We start from the raw sequence: 22333 nt of genomic DNA, 5'->3' as shown, positions 1-22333 counted from the left end.
TTTTTAATCTGTCATGATGCATTGTTTTTTCTTTTTGATATTTTTCTCAATTATATATAAAAACAATTTTTCACCGTTGTTTTTTATAGTTTTGAGTTTCAAATTTTCTCCCACCTCCCCCTCCTCATTGAGAAAGTAAGCAATTTAATAAAGGTTATACATGTGCAGTCAAGTATGATACATTGTTGATGAACCCATGTTAGTTCAAAGTGATCACTGAATATCTCCTAAATGGTCATAAACCATTATTTTAGTAATACTTTCTACTATTTTGTCAGGAATCCAGGTCAAAACTTCTGCTCTACAGTTTGAAGAATCCATCATACTCTTCCTCTTTTGAAGATCAGATAATTTATCTATAGTCCTGTACAAACACCTCTTTTGCTTGCCACAGTTTTTGTTTTTTTGGAAACAGAACACTAGTAGCCCAGCAATACTATTCAATAGTTTTCAGTATTCTGGGAAGTAGTTTGTCTGAGTCTTGATAACTTGAATATCGTAATACAAATCACAGACTTGCAGATCTAGAAGGGATCTAAATCACAATCCAGTCTTTCCATTTCACAGATGGAGAAATGGAGGCCCAGAGGGGTGGAATTACTTCTTAGTGCACCAAGATGATCATCAAGAGCAGAGTCAGAATTCAAGGTCAAGACCTTAGACTCTAAAACTAGCATTCTTCATTGTGCCACAATAGCTAAACTTATCTTTATCAATTAATTACATAAGAGTATGCCTTTAGATAAAATGTAGTTGAAGTAAACAATGACTTAGACCTTAAGGCTGTTATAAGATTGGACTTGTAGTCTTGAGACCACCATGACCAGTTTCCTCTTAAGGGGAGCTGTGAGCTTAAAGAATATGCTCATGGAAAATTAGTTTTCAAAAAGTTAAAATACTTTTCAAAGGTTAATACAACTTTGTCTCCTACCTCCATATTGTCCTGTTTCCCCTCCATGCCAACAAACCCTCAGAATAATATTTTTCCCTGACTTCTGATATGCAAATAATAGGGGTCACCCCAAATCAGAGTGTAAGAATCCTATTCTCAGAAGGGCATTTTGGAACATACCATCCTCCCCTATCCAGTAGGAACATCTTTCCACTGAAATACCCTCTCCCTTCCTGCTGAATGGACCTGCCTTTACATGAGTTATTATCTATGGTTAAAATGTATGCATGAGTTGTGCAGTGGGTCCCTTTTTCCTCTTCTTCTCCCTCTTCCTCATTGCTTGCAATAAAACTTTGCAAAGAACTGATTCCCATTGTTTAATGTACTATTATTCTCAGCATCCCAACCTTATTAAAGGATTGTTTTCACCCAAACCCCGGGTCTCTCTTTAGACATAAACTGGGTACTCAAGCAAGGGTTTAACCATTTAACAGCCACACCTACACGAGAGGAATATGACTCTGTAAGCAAATGTCAGTTAGAAGAACTCTATATCACAGGATTGTCATAAAATACTTTTCTCTAACAATCCATTTACACAAGAGAACAGATGACTCTTAAGCAACAAAGGTATAAAGAGCCAGGCTTGACTTGGAGTCAGGAAGACCCAAGTTCAAACCTGACCTCAGACACTCAACCTCAGTTTCCTCTTATGTAAAACGAAGATAATAACACCTACTTCCTTGGGTTGTTGTGAAGTTCATATGAGATAATTATAAAGTGCTTCGCACAGTGTCAGGCATAGTAAATCCTTGTTGAATGCAAACATCAGACCCCATGGTCAGAACAGTTTCAAACCAATCAGAGCCAGTTTTATGATCTCTTTGGAAGCACCTATTGCTGCAACTGGAACCTGCTCTTCTGATAAGATGTCACCATTCCCTGAGCCTCCCCCAGTTTCATGGACTTTGGGTTGCTCTGTGATTGTTATGCATTTTAGGTAACAGATTCACAAGACTGTGCCTTCCTGGAGATTCCCTCCCTATGGAAGCTATTTAAACCCTGCTTCCTCTGACTCTCTTGGGTACTCCAGTACTCTCATGTCATTATGGTATCCTGAATTATAATTCCCTTGCCTTGATAAAAGACCCTTACTATTGGTTCATTGGTAGTAGTCCTTGTTTCAGGTTGACATTTCTGGTGTCAGAAATGGGATTCAAAAAATTGCCACCATTTTCAACCTCAGGAAGCCTGGTACCAGCACAGACCCTTGGTGTCCATAATTAGATTCAATTCAAAGGTTCTAAATGATTACTCAAATCTTTTAACTGCCATCATTCTTTGGCTGATATTTCCTGGCTCTTTGATCAAGGACATGATAATGACCTTTGGGCAATTTTAGGTACTCTCCAACAGGTTGTCTCCTAAAGCAGGGGTGGGGAACCTTTAAGCCAAAACTTAAAAATTAGCCAGCTATATTTGGTCAAATAATTAATACACCCATTAAAAACCTCCTAGATTTGTTGAATTTTGAGTCCTGCCTCTGCACTGCCTTGACAGTGCCAGATCATTTGACTTCAGGGACCTTCTACTTCTATGGGACAGTTCCCCATTCCTGCCCTAAAAGAATGACTCCAGCTCAGGGTTTTCAAATTATGCACTGTGTGCTTGCAAGTACTTGGCAGAATTTAACAAAGTCTATTGCCCATCATTGCTGGCCTCAGAGAGGTTCTATTTTTATTGCAACAAAATCAAATCATGTCTAGATAAAGTGAAGTCCTCCATCAAAACCCCAACAGGATTCATCCTTTAGTAACTAGACAACTAGAAATAAGAATCTGAATCCAATATATATGTATATGTTATGCGTGTCTCTGTGTGTATGTGAGTTAGTACAGCCTTTTGAGATACCTAGTGAGGGTCAAACTAAGAATAGCAATATGAAAGCTGATAGTATTTGAATCACTGTATCACGGTGGGAATTCTGTTTGTGTGTTTTCTGCTCATGTTTGTGCACCTCTCAGTGTATGTGTAATTGCAGCTGTGTGCACAGACCTTAGAAGGACCTTTGCCACAAATCTACTTTTCTATATTTTGTGATTTACTTTTTTTTTTAGTTCCTTAAGCCTTCAGAACAAGTCTCTCTTTTTTTTTTTTTTGTACCTGAAGTCTAAAGGAAAAAGGACCAAAGTGAACCTTTTAAATATTAACTTCTGGTTCATGAAAAAGAGAACAATTTGTGTGAATAGGAACCATCCAAAAGGTAAATGGGATTTGATTAGAAAATCTAACATTTGAGCCAGTGTTGATTGCTCAAGGTAAAGAAGTGATTTAATTTTAGCTGAGACCTAGAAATTAAAAAAGGAAAAGATTCTTATTCCTACACATAATTCTACATTGCCCTAAGAATTTTCTGAAACTTAGCCTTCTTAATTTGTAATTTATTTACAAATAAATTTAGATAAGTTTATGGAAGTCCTCCCCACCCACCTTTGAGGATAGTTTATAAGAAACTCTTTTTTAGAGTGTAATTAAAAAATAAGATTTGCCCAAATTATACAAGGAGCACCATGTAAATTTTGTGCTTGTTTTAATTTTAACTACCTTAATTCTAGGGAAGCATGGAACTCATGAAACATGGAACTCATGCTGAGCAAAGAGAGCAGAACCAAGAGAACATTGTATACATTAACAACAATATTGTGAGTTGATCAACCTTGATGGATGCAGCTTCTCAGAAGTTCAAGGGAGCTAGAACAACCCTAGGAGACCTGTTATGGACAATGCTATCCACATCCAGATGAAGAAAAAACAAAACAAAATAAAAACAAAAAACAATTACAGAAACGGAATGAACACAAAGTTCTCACTTTTCCTACCTCAGGGTTTTCTTTCTTTTTACTTAATACTAATCTGTATACATGTTAAACACAAATTTATATGGACAATGTTCACCATATTCTTCACCGCTGATGGGAGGGAGGGAGGTAGGAAGGTAGGGTGAAAGGAAATTATGTAACTTATAAATATGCATATGCATGTGAATGAATGTTGAAAAACTTTTATAACATATGAATTGGAAAAAACAAAAAAAAATTTTAGCTACCTTATATTTAAGTATTTCCTTATATAATGCAAATTGAAAATTTGTATTAAATTGTTAAATGTATTAACTCCTTGTGTTCTGCCCAAACTCTCAAAGACATGAGATGGTTACAATTTGCCACCATCAGACCAAACTCCTTAATTTTTTTACTTGAGCCAAAAATAAGTACTCTCCCTAGAATCTTAGAAAAATTCCAGGGGCAACTAGGAGGCTCAGTAGATGGAGCAATGGCCCTCCAGTAAAGAGGACCTAAGTTCAACTCTGTCCCTAGATGTATGACCCTAGCACAATTCATTTAACCCCAGTTGCCTCAGAGAGTAAGAGAGATTCTATCAGCAAGGAATCCTAACCTCCACAGAACCCCAAATAATCCACAACCTTTACGGAGACCCCCAAATGATCTACAACTTCCATGGACATCCCCAAAGGACTTAAAATCCCTATAGAAACCACATCACCCTGCTTTGTATATCATATACCCTATAAAAAGTGTATTTCCAGCTACCCACTGCTAGAGTCTGTTCGGACCCAGTCTGTTATTCCTTCAATAAACAGCTTTGTGTTGCCCTCCATTTTCAATGCTGTCCTTATAACATGGGCTTTCTGACCTTTAAGAGTTTGTCAACAAAGATTATTACCTTCAATTTAGGAAAAAAAAAACCCTATTATCTTATTATGTAATTTTGCTTTCTCTTATATTTTATTTTTCTTCCTCAAGGATGTGACTTCTCTTTCATCACATTCAACTGTGATCAATGTATACCATGGAAACAACGTAAAGACTAACAAAATGCCTTCTGTGGGGGGTGGCTGGGAGGGAAGCAAGACTGGGGAAAAATTATAAAACTCAAAATAAATAAAATCTTTCTAAAAAAAAGGGTTAGTCAAGACAAAGCCTGTGGGTTAAAATTTTGATTGAGGATAGCAAGTCTAGAGTCTTGGAGCATAAAGAGTAACATGTTAGATTTTGAAGGACTAATCTTTGGTACCAACCCCCAGTCAAATATAGACCTTATCAAATTAATTAATTAGGATGATAACTTGGATTGTACCTTGATGAGGGAGATTCCAAATGCCCCAGGCTTCAAATGGCCTGCTATATCAGAGCAGGTGTTTTGGACAGATTCTTGGGGTGTGACGAAAATAAGAATGTCAGCCTCTTCTACTGCTTTCACCACATCTGGAATAGCCACCTAATGTTGAAGGAGAAATATTAGAGAAATATTTGTCTAACTTTTCCTATAATAAAAAGGAACTATTATCTGTGCTTGTCTGCCATTTTCTGTAGGCTTCTGACTTTCACTCCATTGTTCTGTTTCATCCCCTTCTCAAATGTAAATTCAACATGAAAGCAACCTCACCCCTTTCCCCCTACTCCTCTCCTCCACCCTCCTGGCTCTTAGCCTTCCAAGGTGGCTGTCCAACATCAGTCAAGTCCAGGTGGGTCACTCCTTTCCCCTGGCTCCTCACTGCACAGGAGCTAGGCTAGAGACCCTATAAAAATTTGGCCTACCCTTTCCTCCATGCTGGATCCACATAGATCTAAGCTCAGCCATATCTCCTGGCTTCCTTTCCCTTTCCTCTTTCCTCTTTCTTAAATGTTTGCAATTAGTTTTTATGAACTTGAAGTAATCTGTCAAATTTTTGTGCAAATTGTGAATTAAAATTTATTACCCTCCTAAGTCAGAGTTGGTGAGTTTTTTTACCAGTAAACTCCCATAGATCAGTCTTTCCCTGAGGGCATTTCCCCAACTTCACTAGAATCAAGAGTTGATTTGTTGATTGATTATCAGTGACCTCTTTCTATAAGGTCTAACAGACCAAGAAGCAGGAAACTCACATTCTTATTTTGCCTCTGACCCTTGTGGAAGCACCTCTATTGTTGTTATTGTTGTTCAGTCATGTCCTAGTTGGGGGTTTTCTTGTCAAAGATACTAGAATGGTTTGCCATTTCATTTCCTTCTTTATCTCATTTAACAGAGGTTTTTCTTCTTAGCATAGTGCCTAACACTATAGCAAGATGGAGCAATGGACCTGAATTCAAATCTGGCTTCAAGACACTTACTAGCTGTGTGACCTTAGAAAAGTCACTGAACCCTGATTGTCTTGCATCCAGGGTCATCTCTAGTTGTCCTGACTTGTATCTGGTCATTAAACTCAGATGGCTCTGGAGGAGAAAGTGGGGCTGGTGACTTTATACAGCTTTCCCTCATTCAAATCCTATTCATATGCATGTGTAACCTGACTGTTTGGCCACCAAAATTTTATGACTGTGATTTCTCTGATCTACTTTTCCCTTATTAAGCTCTTGGTTGCTATCTTTAATCATGTCTATAGGTTTCTGGAAAGATTCTAGAAAATAAAACTTCATGCATAACCTAACCTTTTTTTGTTATTTCAAAAAGTCTAAAAAAATTAAGGTTAACAGAACTCAGAAGGGTCATGCCAGCCTAAAAGTTTTTTGAGTTAGTATGTGAGAAAGATGGGAGAGAAAATGATTGAAGAAACACTGAACAGTAAAAAGTACTAGAGGATGCTTTTCATGGGCAAGTTACTTATCCCTTCATGTCTCAGTTTCCTCATCTGTAAAATGAGATAGAGAAGGAAAACCCCTCAATTGGGGGTTTTCCACCAAAGAATTGTACACATGAAAGATGGCTAAACAACAGGGAGGGTATCTCCTTAGGGTTACAACAGCTTCTAGTTATCATGACAAGAAGTCATATAAATATTTTTGCATTATATAGGTCATTTTCCTCTTTGATTTCTTTGGGGTAATAGCCTAGTAGTGATATAACTAAGTCAAAGGGTGTGCACAGTTCTGTAAATTTTGGAGCTTAGTTTCAAATTGTTTTCCACTAAAATACTTTTCTCCCTTTTCCTCAGGTCTAATCTCTTCTTTCATTTAGGAAAAATCAAGAATGGAAGCTAAAGCTCAGAAAAATGCATTTAAGGATGGTACTCAGATTTAAAAAGAGAAATATCTATAGGCAGTTACTGGAAAGATAAAATTACTTTTGTCCTATTTCATCAGGTAAAATGTTAACCCTGAGCTGTATAATTATTTTTCATATCAGTATGAAATTTGAGTACATGCAAGAAGAATATAAAATGTTTCTTCAATTTATCTTGGAAGAAAGATACATCTAAGGGCATGAATAGTCTCTGCCAGTTTAGATATTTACTTCACAAGTAGAAAAATGTTTAGACTTAGAGTGATAAATTAATTTTTTTAAAGGTTTTTGCAAGGCAAATGGGGCTAAGTGGCTTGCCCAAGGCCACACAGCTAGGTAATTATTAAGTGTCTGAGATTGAATTTGAACCCAGGTACTCATGACTCCAGGGCTGGTGCTTTATCCACTGCGCCACCTAGCCACTCCGATAAATTATTTTTTAATTGTTTCTTATAGATTTGTGCTCCAAATATAGAGAATAGTATTTGTGCCCCAAATATAGAGAATAGTATTTGTACTTTTTTCCAATATACTGCATGTTATTGTAGTTTTAGTTTGTTCTTGTTCTTCATTCTGAAGAGGACCAGTGATATCAGAAAGATGATGTCTTGACTAGCAAGTGAATTGGACTAAAGTGATGGGAGGCTGTGCAAAGCCTCACTTTCTTCTCCAGAGTCATCTGGGTCCAGTGGCAAAACATAGATCAGGATGACTAGAAATAGTCTTGGATGTAGTGGGAGACCTTCACCTTTTTAAGCTGAGGTCTTACAGGTCTCAGTGTGTCTGAGATAACACCCATTTAGTAATTAAGGATAGAGTAAAAAAATGAGGCAAAGAATGGTTTCTTCCACCTAGTCTGGGAAAAAAATCAATCTGGGAGGTGAAGACTCTCATATAATGAATTCCAAGGGAGAAAACTCTTTCTTTCCATTACTGATCTTTATCAGGTCTGCACATTATTAGCTAAGACAATGGCCTAGGGTCTTGAGAGGTTCAGAGTCTTTCTCATGGTTTCAAAGTCAGTCAGTGTAAAAGAACAGACTACTAGGATTAAATCCCAAGTGTTCCTGATTGATGCTGGTAGTTTATTAATTATTCCTATCTAAACTAGTCTTCTACTATTCTTTGTATCTGATAATTCTGCTTCCCATCTCAGATTTTAAAAATCAGAAGAGCTAACACATTATGTTATGTTTTTTAAAATCAGTTTATCTAATAATTCAGGTTTTCCCTTTCAATTCTATTAAGCTCTATTTTCATTTTTATTATTTCTATTTTGGGCTTTTTGAATTTTGAGTTCTGAGTTTTAGCTTTTCCTTTTCTAGTTTTGTTTTTTTTTAAGTCGCACAACCCATTTGTTTTGTTCTTTTTTTTTTTGTTGAAGAGATAAAAATTTCCCTAAGGACTGCTTTATTTGCATTTGTAATTTTTTTTATGTTGTGTCATTGTCATTTTCTTTGATAATATTCTGCCATAGATTTCATGAGAATGCCTACTGGAATTTCAAATGATTTAGATCTGGAATAGACCTAAGTGGGATCCCATTCCCTCTTAAGAGTTAATATTCCTAGTGAAGTCCTCTCAGGGTTAAAAATCATTAAAACAAAGACAAACTATTTCTTAGATTATTCTTAGAAGAAAGAGAGAGATCTTGTATTCCAAGCCAGGCACCCTCCTGATTCTGTTAGGGGAGAAATAGTGGACTATTTCCAGAGAGACTTTGCATTTTTAGTTAGTCAACTATTTGATGATAAGACTATCTTAACTGAGAGAACAGTCAACTGTTCCCATGAGAAAAACCTTGCATTCCAAGGAAACTCATAAAACTCCTCTTGTTCAATGATAAACTGTTACTTCACTAAGATAGCTATAATCTTGAAGGTTATTCTCACCATCTGGATGGTGAGGCAATATTTTATGAAAACCTTTCATTCTTTTCTTTGTTGCTGGGGTAGATTTTCATAAGTAGAATGTAACTGAAGATTAACCAATGAGTTGACAGAGAGGGACTATAGGGAGGAGGAGGAGGGGATCCTGTTAAGCCACATAATCTTGCTTGACTGTCAATTCAGGACAGCTCCTTGATCTTCACTACCTTTGTGAGACTTGGGAGTGTTCCCTTTTCTTGAGAAAAGCCAAAATAAACTTTTTTTTTTGTTCAGAGGAGTCTCTATATGAAGTGGATTTTTTTTATCCCAACCAGACCTTAAAGTAAAACTAATCCAGGTGTTCTTAATTTCTTTTTGTCGTAGATCCCTTTGAAAACCTGATGACACCCATCTGGTCTAATCATCTTATTTTATAAATGAGAGAAATTAGAACCAGGAATATTAAATAATTTGTCCAAGGTCACACAGATATTGAGAGGCAGAAACAAGATTCAGACCCTTATTTATTGTAATACAGCAAGCTAGCCAAGAGGCCTCTAATATACCATCTTTGTCCAGAAATAAAACAGATATGATTTCAGACAAAGGAATGTGGGTCTGCAGTTTAGAAGTTAGTGCCACCAGGAGGATAGACCTTCTAGCTCAATTATGAAACATATTTGTGAGGAGTTGGGGTTTTTTTTTGGTATATCAAGGAATACCAATGATCTCAAGATCTCAAGAATTTACCTATTTTATAAGATGCCTTTAAGCCATCAACACTCCAGAGAGGGAGTTTTCCATCTGTTTTTTCTATTATGGACCTCTCTGGCACTATGGTGAAGCTGGACCCCTCCTCAGAATAATGTTTTTAAATGCATAAATTAAATCTCATAGGGATTGTCCCTCTGCTGATTCAAGGTTTCCATAAACTGTAAATCTAAATACATATTTTTAGAAGGAACAATTCTATTTACAATATATGATCTCAAACTTCAGTGAAAAAAATGAAGCTACCCCAAACTTGAAATCCCCCCAGCATCCCATCCCAGGACCTCTTTCACAAAGGTCTATCTTCTATTTGTTCATTGCCCTCAATCCCAAATTTCTACCTTGTCTTGATTCAGTAGCTCTTTCCTGGCCACCTCTAAACACTTCCCAATCCCTTTGCTTAAAAAGTCTTCACAAGGACTAAAATGTCCATGCTGTTTAACCCAGAGATCCCTCTATTACACATAAACCTGCTATTTCCCAAGAAGACCCATTGTTAAGAAGAAAGTTTTCAAATTTCTCAAAATATTTATAGCAGCACTTTTTTTTTTATAAATAGCAAAGAATTATTGTTTATTCTTTGTTCTCAAAGTGGACCAAAGACATCAGGAGGGTAGTAATGTTTTGTCTTTCAAGGAAAATGGATTTAAGTGAGGCAGAGCTGTGCAAAGTAAATAGTTTCACCACTGAGGCAAAAAATGGTCTAGTATGCCTACTCAAAAGAATCAATATGGAATAGACATTGATGAGTGATTTGGAAACAAAGGAGATGCCAGTTGATTAAGGATTGGTTAAACAAATTGCAATCCATGAATATAATGGAATATTATTAGAACATTGAATATAATTAATACAGAGAAGCATGGAAATAGATTATATTAGGCCAATTATATATATATATTTTTTAATTCATAGACTGCAGATTAAAAACTTGCTCTGAAAGAAGAGCAGGGATTACACATGTACTTGGTAATGGCAGTCAGACTACTCACTGGATACAGATCTGGGCCCAGATTTAGGATGATATGAGTTTAAATCCTGTCTGGGCAAGTCACTTAGTATCTCTTTGCCTCAGTTTCCTCAAGTATAAAATGAGAATAATAGTTTCTATCTTTGATGTTCTAAGGATTAAATATTTGTAAACTGCCAATAAATGTTTCCTTTCTTTCTTCCTAATAGGAACTCAATCAGTGGGATAGATGAATTTGTTCAACTCTGTTTTGATTGGAGTAGAAAAGACCCAGATCTAGTTTCTGGGAGAATCTAGGGGGACATGTAGACTATGCCTCCAGGAAAGTCATTTTGCTCACCACATTAGGGGGGTAACTTGTGTCCTGGCAGGTACTTCACGTTCTCATGATCTTCATTGATGATATCTGACAGTTTTCTATCATCAACCATCTCTTCAAATACCCAGAACTTCACTTCCTTGTCAAATGTTTTTGAATCTGCAACATTGTTGCCAATGATCTTGGCAATGGTAGTTCCCCTTCAAAGGAGAGGAAAGGGAAGAGAAGGGGATGAATCTCACAGAATTAAAGACTTTCCCTAAAGGCAAAGAATGAGCTCAGTCAATGGTTAATTTATTGTGACTTATGTGTTTAGTTAAGAATATAAGAAATCCCTAAAGTCTTACCCTCCGGAAGTACCTACCACACCAAAGAATAAGGTAGGTATGGCTATATGGCATACATATTTTTAAGGAAAGACCTCCATCAGCATCCAAAGGCATTTATTAAATAAAGGATGTTTTCATACTGTTAGTATTTTAATTCAAACCTTCATCACCTCTTACCTATCTGAGTAAAATGTTCTAAACATTGATCTCCCTGCCTCCAATGTCTCTCTCTTTTTTTTTTTTTGGCAAGGCAATGGGGTTAAGTGACTTGCCCAAGACCATAAAGCTAGGTAATTATTAAGTGTCTGAGGTCAAATTCAAACTCAGGTACTCCTGACTCCAGGGCTGGTGTTCTATTCACTTCACCACCTAACCGCCCCTTAGTGTCTCTTTTTTTAAAAAAAAAATTATTTAAGGCAATGGGGTGTTAAGTGACTTGTCCAAGGTCATACAGCTAGACAATTATTAAGTGTCTGAGAGTAGATTTGAACTCAGGTCTTCCTGACTCCAGGGCTGGTGCTCTACTTCACCACCTAGCTGCCCCACCTCCACTGAATCTTACTTCTTTTTTTTTATTAAGTTTTTTCAAGGCAATGGGATTAAGTGGCTTGCCCAAGGCCACACAGCTAGGTAATTATTAAGTGTTCGAGGTCGGATTTGAACTCAGGTACTCCTGACTCCAGGGCCGGTGCTATATCCACTGGGCCACTTGGCCGCCCCTGAAATCTTACTTCTAATCCTGGTAGGGCAGCTAGGTGGTGCCAACGAATAGTGTGTTGGATTTGGAATCAGGAAGAGCAGGGTTTAAAGACCTTGCACATTACATTGTCATGTGATCCTGGGGTCAGTCACCTAATCTCAGTGACTTAATCCTTAAATTCAGTTCCCTTTAATATCAGGTAGGATGGCATGGGGTGGTAGAAGGGAAGAGTTTGTTAGGTATTAACTTAGGTATTAACTTCTCTGAAGGTTTGGCAGATGAATATATAGAGTTAGAATGAACCTCAAAGAAAGGTTGTTGAGTTGATGGGGGGCCGTTTAGAATGAAGGATAGAGAGACTGGAGCATGCCTTTTCTTCCTCTGAACTCACTAAAGTAAACTTTCCTGAAGAGTTTTTGGCTATGCAATTCTTCCCATCTTATCTCTGAATTCTGAAATCAGCTCTCTCAAAATCTATAGGGCTCATAAGATTCTGTTATTTTCCCTTTCAATCCAAGATTTTATTTTTCCATTCTGTTTTCAATTATTTTTTTCTTTTTTTAACTTTTGAGTCCCAAATTTTATCTCTCCTGCTCGTTTGGAAGGCAAGCAATATTATATCAATTATACAGGTAAAATCAGGCAAAACACATTTCCATATTAGATATTTCACACAAAAAGCAAAAAATAAAATAAAATGAAAAGCTGGATAGCATTTTTTTTTCATCATTAGTCCTTGAGAACTGACTTGGATCAGAGTAGCTACATCTTTTGCTGTTGATCAAAGATTTAAGAGAGTGTGATCCTTATGCACTGTTGGTGGAGTTGCATACTGATCCAATACTTCTGGAAATAAATTTGGAACTCTGGCCAAAGGGGTACAATACTGTGATCCAGCAATACCACTACTAGATTAGATTTCCAAAGAGATCATTAAAAAAAGATCCACATACAAAACTATTTATAGCTGCTGTTTTTGTTGTGGCAAAGAATTGGATATTGAAGAAAACGGCTGAACAAATGGTATATGAATACAGTAGAATGTTATTATTCTATAAGAAATGATGAGTAGCCAGATTTCAGAAAAATCTTGACTTACATGAACTGATGCTGAGAAAATGAGAACCAGGAGAATATTGTATACAGTAACAGTAACATTATGTATTAATACCTAATATCTAATAAATTTAGCTCTTCATAGCAATACAGTGAACAAAGACAATTCTAAAAGATTTGTGATGGAAAATGCCATCCACATCCAAATGAAATAATGGGAGCCTGAATGCAGATCAAAGCATACCATTTTCACTTTTTAAATTTTTTTGTTTTTTCTTTCTCATTTTTTTTCTTTTTTTCTTTTTTAGGTTTTTGCAAGGCAAATGGGGTTAAGTGGAAGACCACACAGCTAAGTAATTAAGTGTCTGAGGACAGATTTGAACTCAGCTACTCCTGACTCCAGGGCCGGTGCTTTATCCACTACACCACCTAGCTGCCCCTAACAAAATATTTTTTTAGAAAAAGTCTCCAAACCTGGGCTAAAAAAGAACCCCTACTTCAGAAGTTTACATACAAAAGATAAAAATGAACACACAGGATATACTGACTTCCATAGCCAGATGGAAGACAGGGCAGAACTGTCCAACCTTACTTTTGAAAGTTTTTATTGAAACAATAGACAATATATTGTGATTTGCTATTTTAGTAGAGCTCTGCTGTAGCTCAGCTTCCTTTACTAAAGCATTTTGTAAATCCACAGGTGGCCACATAAAATTGCCCCCCCCCCCCCCCGGGCGCATTTTGGACAGTCCTGCTTTAGGGAATCAGCCCTCAAACATGTTACTTTCCACATTCACAGTGGGAAAACAGAAGTATGGCAGGCTTTCCTTTCCTGGGGAGAACTATTTGTACTAGTTATGTCTCTGCTTCTAGGAACATGGTTGCTGAGGTGGGAAGTGAAAGTGGAAGAGAAAAGGGGGAAGAAATTCTTTCAACCCCCCCAAGAATGAGTCTTTCATGGTCCTGACTAGCTTCTCTACTTATAGGGAGGGTATGGCCGTATGTGATCCACTGCTAAGTTAAAACTGATCAGCTCTTTATATCTCTAAGAGGTATGATTTGATCTTTTCAATTAGTCCTAAACAGCATTTCATTCAATTGTTCAAAGTTCTATATTTCTTTCAATCTGTTTAAGCATTTATTCTCACATTGTGATGATCAAAGAACTAGAAACAAATTAGATGCTCTTGGGTTAAAAATGGATAAACAAATAACGTTATATGAATATAATGGGATATTACTGTGTTATAAGAAATGAAATTAATACAGAATATAAAGAAGCAAGCAAAACTTAGAACTGAAAGTGAAATAAATAAAAACAAGAAAACAATACACACAATGACTACAGCAATGTAAATGGAAGGGATGACAACCACAGAACAATAAAAAAAATGAAAGTTTCAGAATTTACAGGAACTAGCATAGCCAAAAGAGGCCACTGATAAAAAAAAAGAAAATCTCCATATGTACTATTTTTAGCAATGTTTTTCTAGGAACAAAGAAATGGAAATAAAGATACTCTTGGATTAAAAAAATGAATAAATATATATTGATAAATGACTATAATGGGATATTACATATTATAATGGAATATATGAATATAATGGGATATTTAGGAAATTAAGATTATAAAAAAATATGGAGAAGCATGGCAAAACTTAGAAGTGACAAAAAGTGAAATAAATAAAACCCAGAAAACAGTTCATACAATGACTACAGCAATGTAAATGAAAGGAATGACCATCATAAAACAATAAAAATGAATGTTTCAGAATTTTCAAGAACAAGCATAGTCCTAAAATGAGACCTGAGAAGGTACAGAAGCTCCACAAATATGGACTATTTCATAAATTTTCAGATTTTTTCAATATATTAGTAGATTTTGATATTTTTTCTTTTCTCCAATTTTTTTTTCAGAAATATTATTTATCATGTGTAGTAATCATATAACAAAGGAGGAAGAGAAACACAAGGGAAAGGGACAGCTAAGTGGCACAGTGGATAGAGCACTGACCTGGAAGTCAGGAGGATCTGACTTAAGTTCAATTCCGCCTCAGACACTTAATGATTACCTAGGTGTGTGACCCTGTGCAAGTCATTTAACCCCATTGTCTTAAATAAAATTAAAAAAAGAAACAAGGGAAAATGTATGTGATCTAAAAACAGAAGATATCAATAAAATGTATTTAAAGCAAGTGATTTTTAAAAAACACCCAGTTTTACTCTGTTGATTATTATATTGTTATATCATTTGCAGTTTTCTTGGCAAAGATACTAGAATGGTTTACTACATCCTTCTTCAGCTCATTTGATAGATGAAGAAACTGAAGCAAAAACAAGGTTAAGTGACTTGCCCAGGTCCTACAGCTAATAGTGTTTGAAGCTGAATTTGAACTGGGATATTCTTGACCCCAGACCCAGCATTCTATCTGCTGAACCAATTGTTAATATGTCTATGCCTTTTGTAATTATTGCATTTATTTGGGTGGGAGGCCGAAGACCACATCTTTACATGTATTTATTCTCTGCATTTATATACTTTTTATCTCTCCCCATCAGGATATGAGAATAGGGATTGTTTCTTTGTATTTATATCACCAATAGCTAACCCTGTCCCTGGCACAAAACAGGGGCTTATAAATGCTTTTTGATTGTTTTTCTCTAGTTTTTGAAGAATGAAATTACCGTGAAAGATTTTTTTTTTTTAAATGATGAGTTGCTCTGCTTTTGTCACTGCTCCATTTCATTCTCCTATTTTATGTCTTTACCAGTAACCTTAGGTATTCCCTAAAGCTCTTTCTTGGGTCAATGCTCTATACAAATTCACCTGGGGATTTCATTGGGAAGAAAAGATAGAAGAAAGCAAGTTAATATGTATCTAATGTGGGCCAAGCACTGACTAAATACTTTAATAATAATGATAATTATTTATCATTTATATAATATCTACTTTGGACCAGAGCCTGAATTAAGGCTTTAAAAATATTTTGTTTTATCATCTCAACAACCATAGGAAATTAGATACTTATATTATTCTCATTTTATAGTTGAGAAGACTAAGGCACACAGAAGTTAAGTGACTTACCCAGGGTTCACAGTACTAGTAAGTATCTAGTTAGAATTGAACTCAAATCTTTGTGATCCATCTAGTACATCTAATTGTGCTCATGAATTCAACCAATTCCTCTGCAAATGATTTCCATATCTTTCCAGCACCATCTGCCTTAGGGACATCTAGAACTGGAGCCCTATAGGTGTTTTTTTTTTTAGGTTCTTTTGCAAGGCAAATGGAGTTAAGTGGCTTGCCCAAGACCACAGGGCTAGGTAATTATTAAGTGTCTGAGACCGGATTTGAACCCAGGTACTCCTGACTCCAAGGCCGGTGCTTTATCCAATATGCCACCTGGCCGCCCCCCCCCCCCATAGATTTTTTATATTCAATATGTCCACAATAGAACTCATCTTTTCTCCCCAAACCCTCATTTCTCCCTAATTTACCTTTTTTAATTTCTTATTTTTAATTTTTTTTTAAATTTTTTTTTACCCCAGCTACATATGTAAAAGCAAGCCTTAACATTTACTTCTAAGACCTTGAATTCCAAATGAGCAAATCAGTAAGTTGGTGTAGGTTAAAAAACATGTAGTCAGGAAACACATAGCTATAATAGTCATTACTGTAAAAGTAAATATAATTGGGGTGGCTAGGTAGCAGTGGATAAAGCACCGGCCTTGGAGTCAGGAGTACCTGGGTTCAAATCCGGTCTCAGACACTTAATAATTACCTAGCTATGTGGCCTTGGGCAAGCCACTTAACCCCATTTGCCTTGCAAAAACCTAAAAAAAAAAAGTAAATATAATCCTCCCATCCTCACAAAGAAAGATAAACCAAGAAAAAAAATTTTTTAAAGTGCTTCAGTCTATTTTCAGATAAGATTGGCTCTTTGGGTGGATATCATTCTTCATCATTAAGTCCACCAGAGAAATTACTTCAATATTTTTTTCCTACAATTGCTAACTAGCTAACTCTATATTTCCCTCCATCCTAGTCCCCCAACCCCATTTATTCTATTCTTTTTCCCCTTTTCCCCTATCCCTCATCAAAAGTGTATTGTATCTGACTACACTCTTTCACAATCTTCCTTCACTTCTATCACCCATGCTCTCCCCTTCCCCTACCCAATCCCCTTTCTCTCATCCCTTTCCTCTCCTATTTTCCTCTAGGATAAGCTAAGATTTCTATACCCAATTGAGTGTGTACGCTATTTCCTCTCTGAGTCACTTCTGATGAGAGTGAAGTCTCACTCATTCTCCTCCATCTTCTCCCTCTTCCACTCCATTGTAAAGGCTTTTTCTTGCCTCTTATGTGAAATAACTTAGCTCATTCAACCTCTCCTTTCCCTTCCAATTCATTCTTGTCTCATCCATTAACTCCATGTTTATAATATACCTTCATATTCGGCTCTCTTCTATACCTTCTCTCTATATGCTCCTTCTAACTGCTCTATTCAGTCGGTTCATTTGGGTTTTCAGTATCATCTTCTCTTGCAGGAATACAAGCAGTTCAGCATTATTCAATCCCTCATAATTTTCCATTCTCATTCACTCTCTCTAGTCTTCACCTGAGTCCTGTACTTGAAGATCAAACTTTCTGATCAATTCTGGTTCTTTCAATAGGAAACTTTGAAAGTTCCCTATTTTCATTGAATGTTCATCTTTTCCCCTGAAGGAGGATGTTCAGTTTTGCAGGGTAGGACTTCCATCCAAGATGGCAGAGAGAAGACAGTCACAGTTCTAAAATATCCTGATATTTCCCCATATATGATATGAAACAAACCTCCTAACAGTTTTGCAGGGTAGCTGATTCTCGTTTGTAATCCAAGCTCTTTTGCCTTCTGGAATATTTTATTCCAAACCCTACATGTCCTTAACGTAGAAGCTGCTAAATCTTGCTAATCCTGACTCCATGATATTTGAATTGTTTATTTGTGGCTGCTTGTAATATTTTCTCCTTGGCTTGGGAGTTCTGAAATTTGGCTATAATACTCTTTGTCTGTTTTCGTTTTGGGATCTCTTTCAGGAGGTAATCAGTGGAGTCTTTCAGTTTCTATTTTATCCTCTGCTTCTAGGATATCAGGACAGTTTTCCTGTATTATTTCTTGAAAAATGAAGTCTAGCCTTTTTTTTGGGGGGGGGGTTATGATTTTCTCTTTTTTAATTAAAGATTTTATTTATTGTGAGTATTACAATTTTTCCCCCATCTTACTTCACTCCCCCACCCCCACAGAAAGCAATTGGTCAGCCTTTACATTGTTTCTATTTTGTACATTGATCCAAATTGAATGTGATGAGAGAAAAATCATATCCTTAAGGAAGAAACATAGAGTATAAGACATAACAAGATCAGACAATAAGATATGTTTTTTTTTCTAAATTAAAGGGAATAGTCCTTAAACTTTGTTCAAACTCCACAGTTTTTCTCTGGATACAGATGGAATTCTCCATTGCAGACAGCCCAAAATTATCCCTGATTGTTGCACCGATGAAATAAGCATGTCCATCAAGGTTGAGCATTGCCCCCATGTTGCTGTTAGTGTGTACAGTGTTTTTCTGGTTCTGCTCATCTCATTCAGCATCAGTTCATGCACAATCTCTCCAGGCTTCCCTGAAATCCCATCCCACCTGGTTTCTAATAGAACAATAGTGCTCCATGACATACATATACCACAGTTTGCTAAGCCATTCCCCAATTGAAGTACATTTACTTGATTTCCAATTCTTTGCCACCACAAACAAGGCTGCTATAAATATTTTTGTACAAGTGATGTTTTTACCCTTTTTTTCATAATCTCTTCAGGGTATAGACCCAGTAGTGGTATTACTGCATCAAAGGGTATGCACATTTTTGTTGCCCTTTGGGTGTAGTCCCAAATTTCTCTCCAGAAAGGTTGGGTGAGTTCACAGCTCCACCAACAAAGTAATAGTGTCCCAGATTTCCCATAACCCTTTCAAAAATGATCATTAACCTTTCTGGTCATATTGGACAGTCTGAGAGGTGTGAGGTGGTACCACAGAGAAGTTTAATTTGCATTTCTCTAATAATTAATGATTTAGAGGAATTTTTCATATGACTATGGATTGCTTTGATCTCATCTGTAAATTGCCTTTGCATATCCTTTGACCATTTATCAATTGTGGAATGGCTTTTTTTATTTTAATTTGACTCAGTTCTCTGTATATTTTAGAAATGAGTCCTTTGTCAGAAACATTAGTTGTAAAGATTGTTTCCCAATTTACTACATTTCTTTTGATCTTGGTGGCAGTGGTTTTATCTGTGCAAAAGCTTTTTAATTTAATGTAATTGAAATCACCTAGTTTGTTTTTAGTGATGTTCTCCATTTCTTTCTTAGTCATAAACTGCTTCTCTTTCTATAGATCTGAAAGGTAGACTAGTCCTTGATCTTCTAATTTACTTATAGTATTGTTTTTTATGTCTAATTCCTGTATCCATTTGGATCTTATCTTGGAATAGGGTGTGAGGTATTGGTCTAAGTTTCTTCCATACTAACTTCCAATTTTCCTAGCAGTTTTTATCAATAGCTGGACACTTTGGGTTTATCAAATAGCAGATTTCTATAATCATTTCCTGCTATTGCATCTAGTCTACTCCACTGAGCCACCACTCTATTTCTTAGCCAATACCAGACAGTTTTGATGACTGATGGTTTATATTATAATTTTAGATCGGGTAGGGCTAAACCCCTTTCTTTTGCACTTTTTTTTCATTAAATCCCTAGAAATTCTTGACTTTATTTCTCCATATGAATTTACTTACAACTTTTTATAACTCATTAATTTTTTGGAATTTTGATTGTTAGGGTACTAAACAGGTAGTCTAGTTTTGGTAGAATTGTCATTTTTATTATATTAGCTCTACCAATCCATGAGCAGTTGATGTTTGCCAAGTTATTTAAATCTGATTTAATTTGTGTGAGAATGTTTTATAATTGTTTTCAAAAAGTTTCTGAGTCTGCCTTGGCAAATAGACTCCCAGGTATTTTATGTTGACTGAGGTTACTTTGAATGGGATTTCTCTTTCTAGCTCTTCCTGCTGTATCTTGCTAGTCATATATAGAAAAGTTGAGGATTTATGAAGGTTTATTTTATCCTGCAACTTTGCCAAAATTGCTAATTGTTTCCAGTAGTTTTTTGGGTTTCTTGCGATTCTCTAGGTATACCATCATGTCATCTGCAAAGAGTGAGAGTTTTGTCTCTTCCTTCCCAATTCTAATTCCTTCAATTTCTTTTTCTTCTCTAATTGCAGAAGCTAAAACTTCTAATATGATATTGAATAGTAGTGGTGATAATGGGCATCCTTGTTTCACCCCTGATCTTATTGGGAATGCCTCTAGCCTCTCCCCATTGAATATGCTTGTTGATGGTTTCAGATAGATACTGCTAATTATTCTAAGGAACAGTTTATTCATTCCTACACTCTCTAGTGTTTTTAGTAGGAATGGGTGCTGTATTTTGTCAAAAGCTTTTTCATCATCTATTGATATAATCATATAATTTCTGATAGGTTTGTTGTTGATATAATTGAGTATACTAACAGTTTTCCTAATATTGAACCAACGCTGCATTCCTGGAATAAATCCTACTTGATCATAATGTATTATCCTAGTGATGACTTGTTGTAGTTGTTTTGCTAAGATTTTATTTAGGACTTTTGCATCTATATGCATCAGGGAAATAGGTCTATAATTTTCTTTCTCTGTTTTAACTCTTCCTGGTTTAGGTAATAGTACCATATTGGTTTCATAGAAAGAGTTAGGCAGAGTTCCATCTTCCCCTATTAGTCCAAAGTGTTTATGTAGAATTGTAACCAATTGCTCCTTAAATGTTTGGTAGAATTCACTTGTGAAACCATCAGGCCCTGGAGATTTTTTCTTAGGGAGTTTGATGAAGGCTTGTTGTATTTCTTTCTCTGAGATAAGGTTGTTTAGGTATATAATGTCATCTTCATTTAACCTGGACAATTTACATTTTTGTAAATATTCATCCATTTCACTTAGATTGTCAAACTGGCATAGAGTTGGGCAAAATAATTTCGAATTATTACTTTAATTTCCTCCTCATTGGTGGTGAGTTCACTTTTTTCATTTATGATACTAGCAATTTGATTTTCTTCTTTCCTTTTTTTTTAACCAGAGGTTTATCAATTTTATTGGTTTTTTCATATAACCAACTTTTGGTTTTATTTATTAATTCAATAGCTTTTTGTGCTTTCGATTTTATTAATTTCTCCTTTAATTTTTAGAATTTCTAATTTGGTATTTAATTTAAGATTTTTAATTTATTCTTTCTCTAATTTTTTAATTCCATATTTAGTTCATTGATTTCCTCTTTCTCTAATTTATTCATGTAAGCATTTAAAGATATATAATATATCCCCTGACAGCTGCTTTGAGTGAATCCCATAGGTTTTGGTATGTTGTTTCATTATTGTCGTTATCTAGGATAAATTGATTAATTTTTTTCTATCATTTGTTTTTTGATATACTCATTTTTAAAATGAGGTCATTCAATTTCCAATTTGTTCCTGGACTATATTTCCCTGGCCCAATATTGCATATGACTTTTATTGCATTGTGATCTGAGAAAGATGTATTCACTATTTCTGCCTTTCTACAGTTGATCATTAGGTTTTTATGTCCTAGTACATGGTCCATTTTTGTATAAGTGCCATGTACTGCAGAGAAAAAGGTATATTCCTTTCTATCCTCATTCAATTTCCTTCATAAGTCTACCATATTTAGTTTTTCTAACAATCTATTTACTTCCTTAACTTCTTTCTTGTTTATTTTATGATTCAATTTATCTGATAGAGGGAGGTTGAGGTCTCCCACTAGTAGAGTTTTGCTGTCTATGCCTTCTTGTAGTTCTTTCAAGCTTCTCCTCTAAGAATTTGGATGCTATCCCATTGGATATATACATATATATATATATATATATATATATATATATATATATATAATTGAAATTACTTTATTGTCCATGCTACCTTTTAGGAGAATATAGTTTCCTTCCTTATCTCTTTTAAAGCTATCTATTTTTGCACCTGCTTTGTCTGAGATAAGGATTGCTACCCCTGCTTTTTTCACTTCAGCTGAAGCAAAATATATTTTGCTCCAACCTTTTACCTTTACTCTCTATGTATCTCTCTGCTTCAAATGAGTTTCTTGTAAGCAGCATATTGTAGGATTCTGGTTTTTAATCTACTCTGCTATTCGCTTACATTTTGAGGGAGAGTTCATCACATTCACATTCAAAGTTATAATTACTAACTCTTTATTCTCCTCCATGCTATC

The 22333-nt window shown here is 35.7% G+C and overlaps 1 pseudogene; it reads right to left on the bottom strand.

Annotated features, from left to right (window-relative positions):
• The window catches only part of LOC141505540 (glycerol-3-phosphate dehydrogenase [NAD(+)], cytoplasmic-like), a 114369-nt pseudogene that overhangs the window by 31249 nt on the left and 60787 nt on the right, over nucleotides 1-22333 (bottom strand).

This window comes from Macrotis lagotis, chromosome 1 (genome assembly GCF_037893015.1).
Source record: "Macrotis lagotis isolate mMagLag1 chromosome 1, bilby.v1.9.chrom.fasta, whole genome shotgun sequence".
NCBI classification, from domain to species: domain Eukaryota; kingdom Metazoa; phylum Chordata; class Mammalia; order Peramelemorphia; family Peramelidae; genus Macrotis; species Macrotis lagotis.
This window is presented reverse-complemented; position numbering and strand designations above follow the sequence as displayed.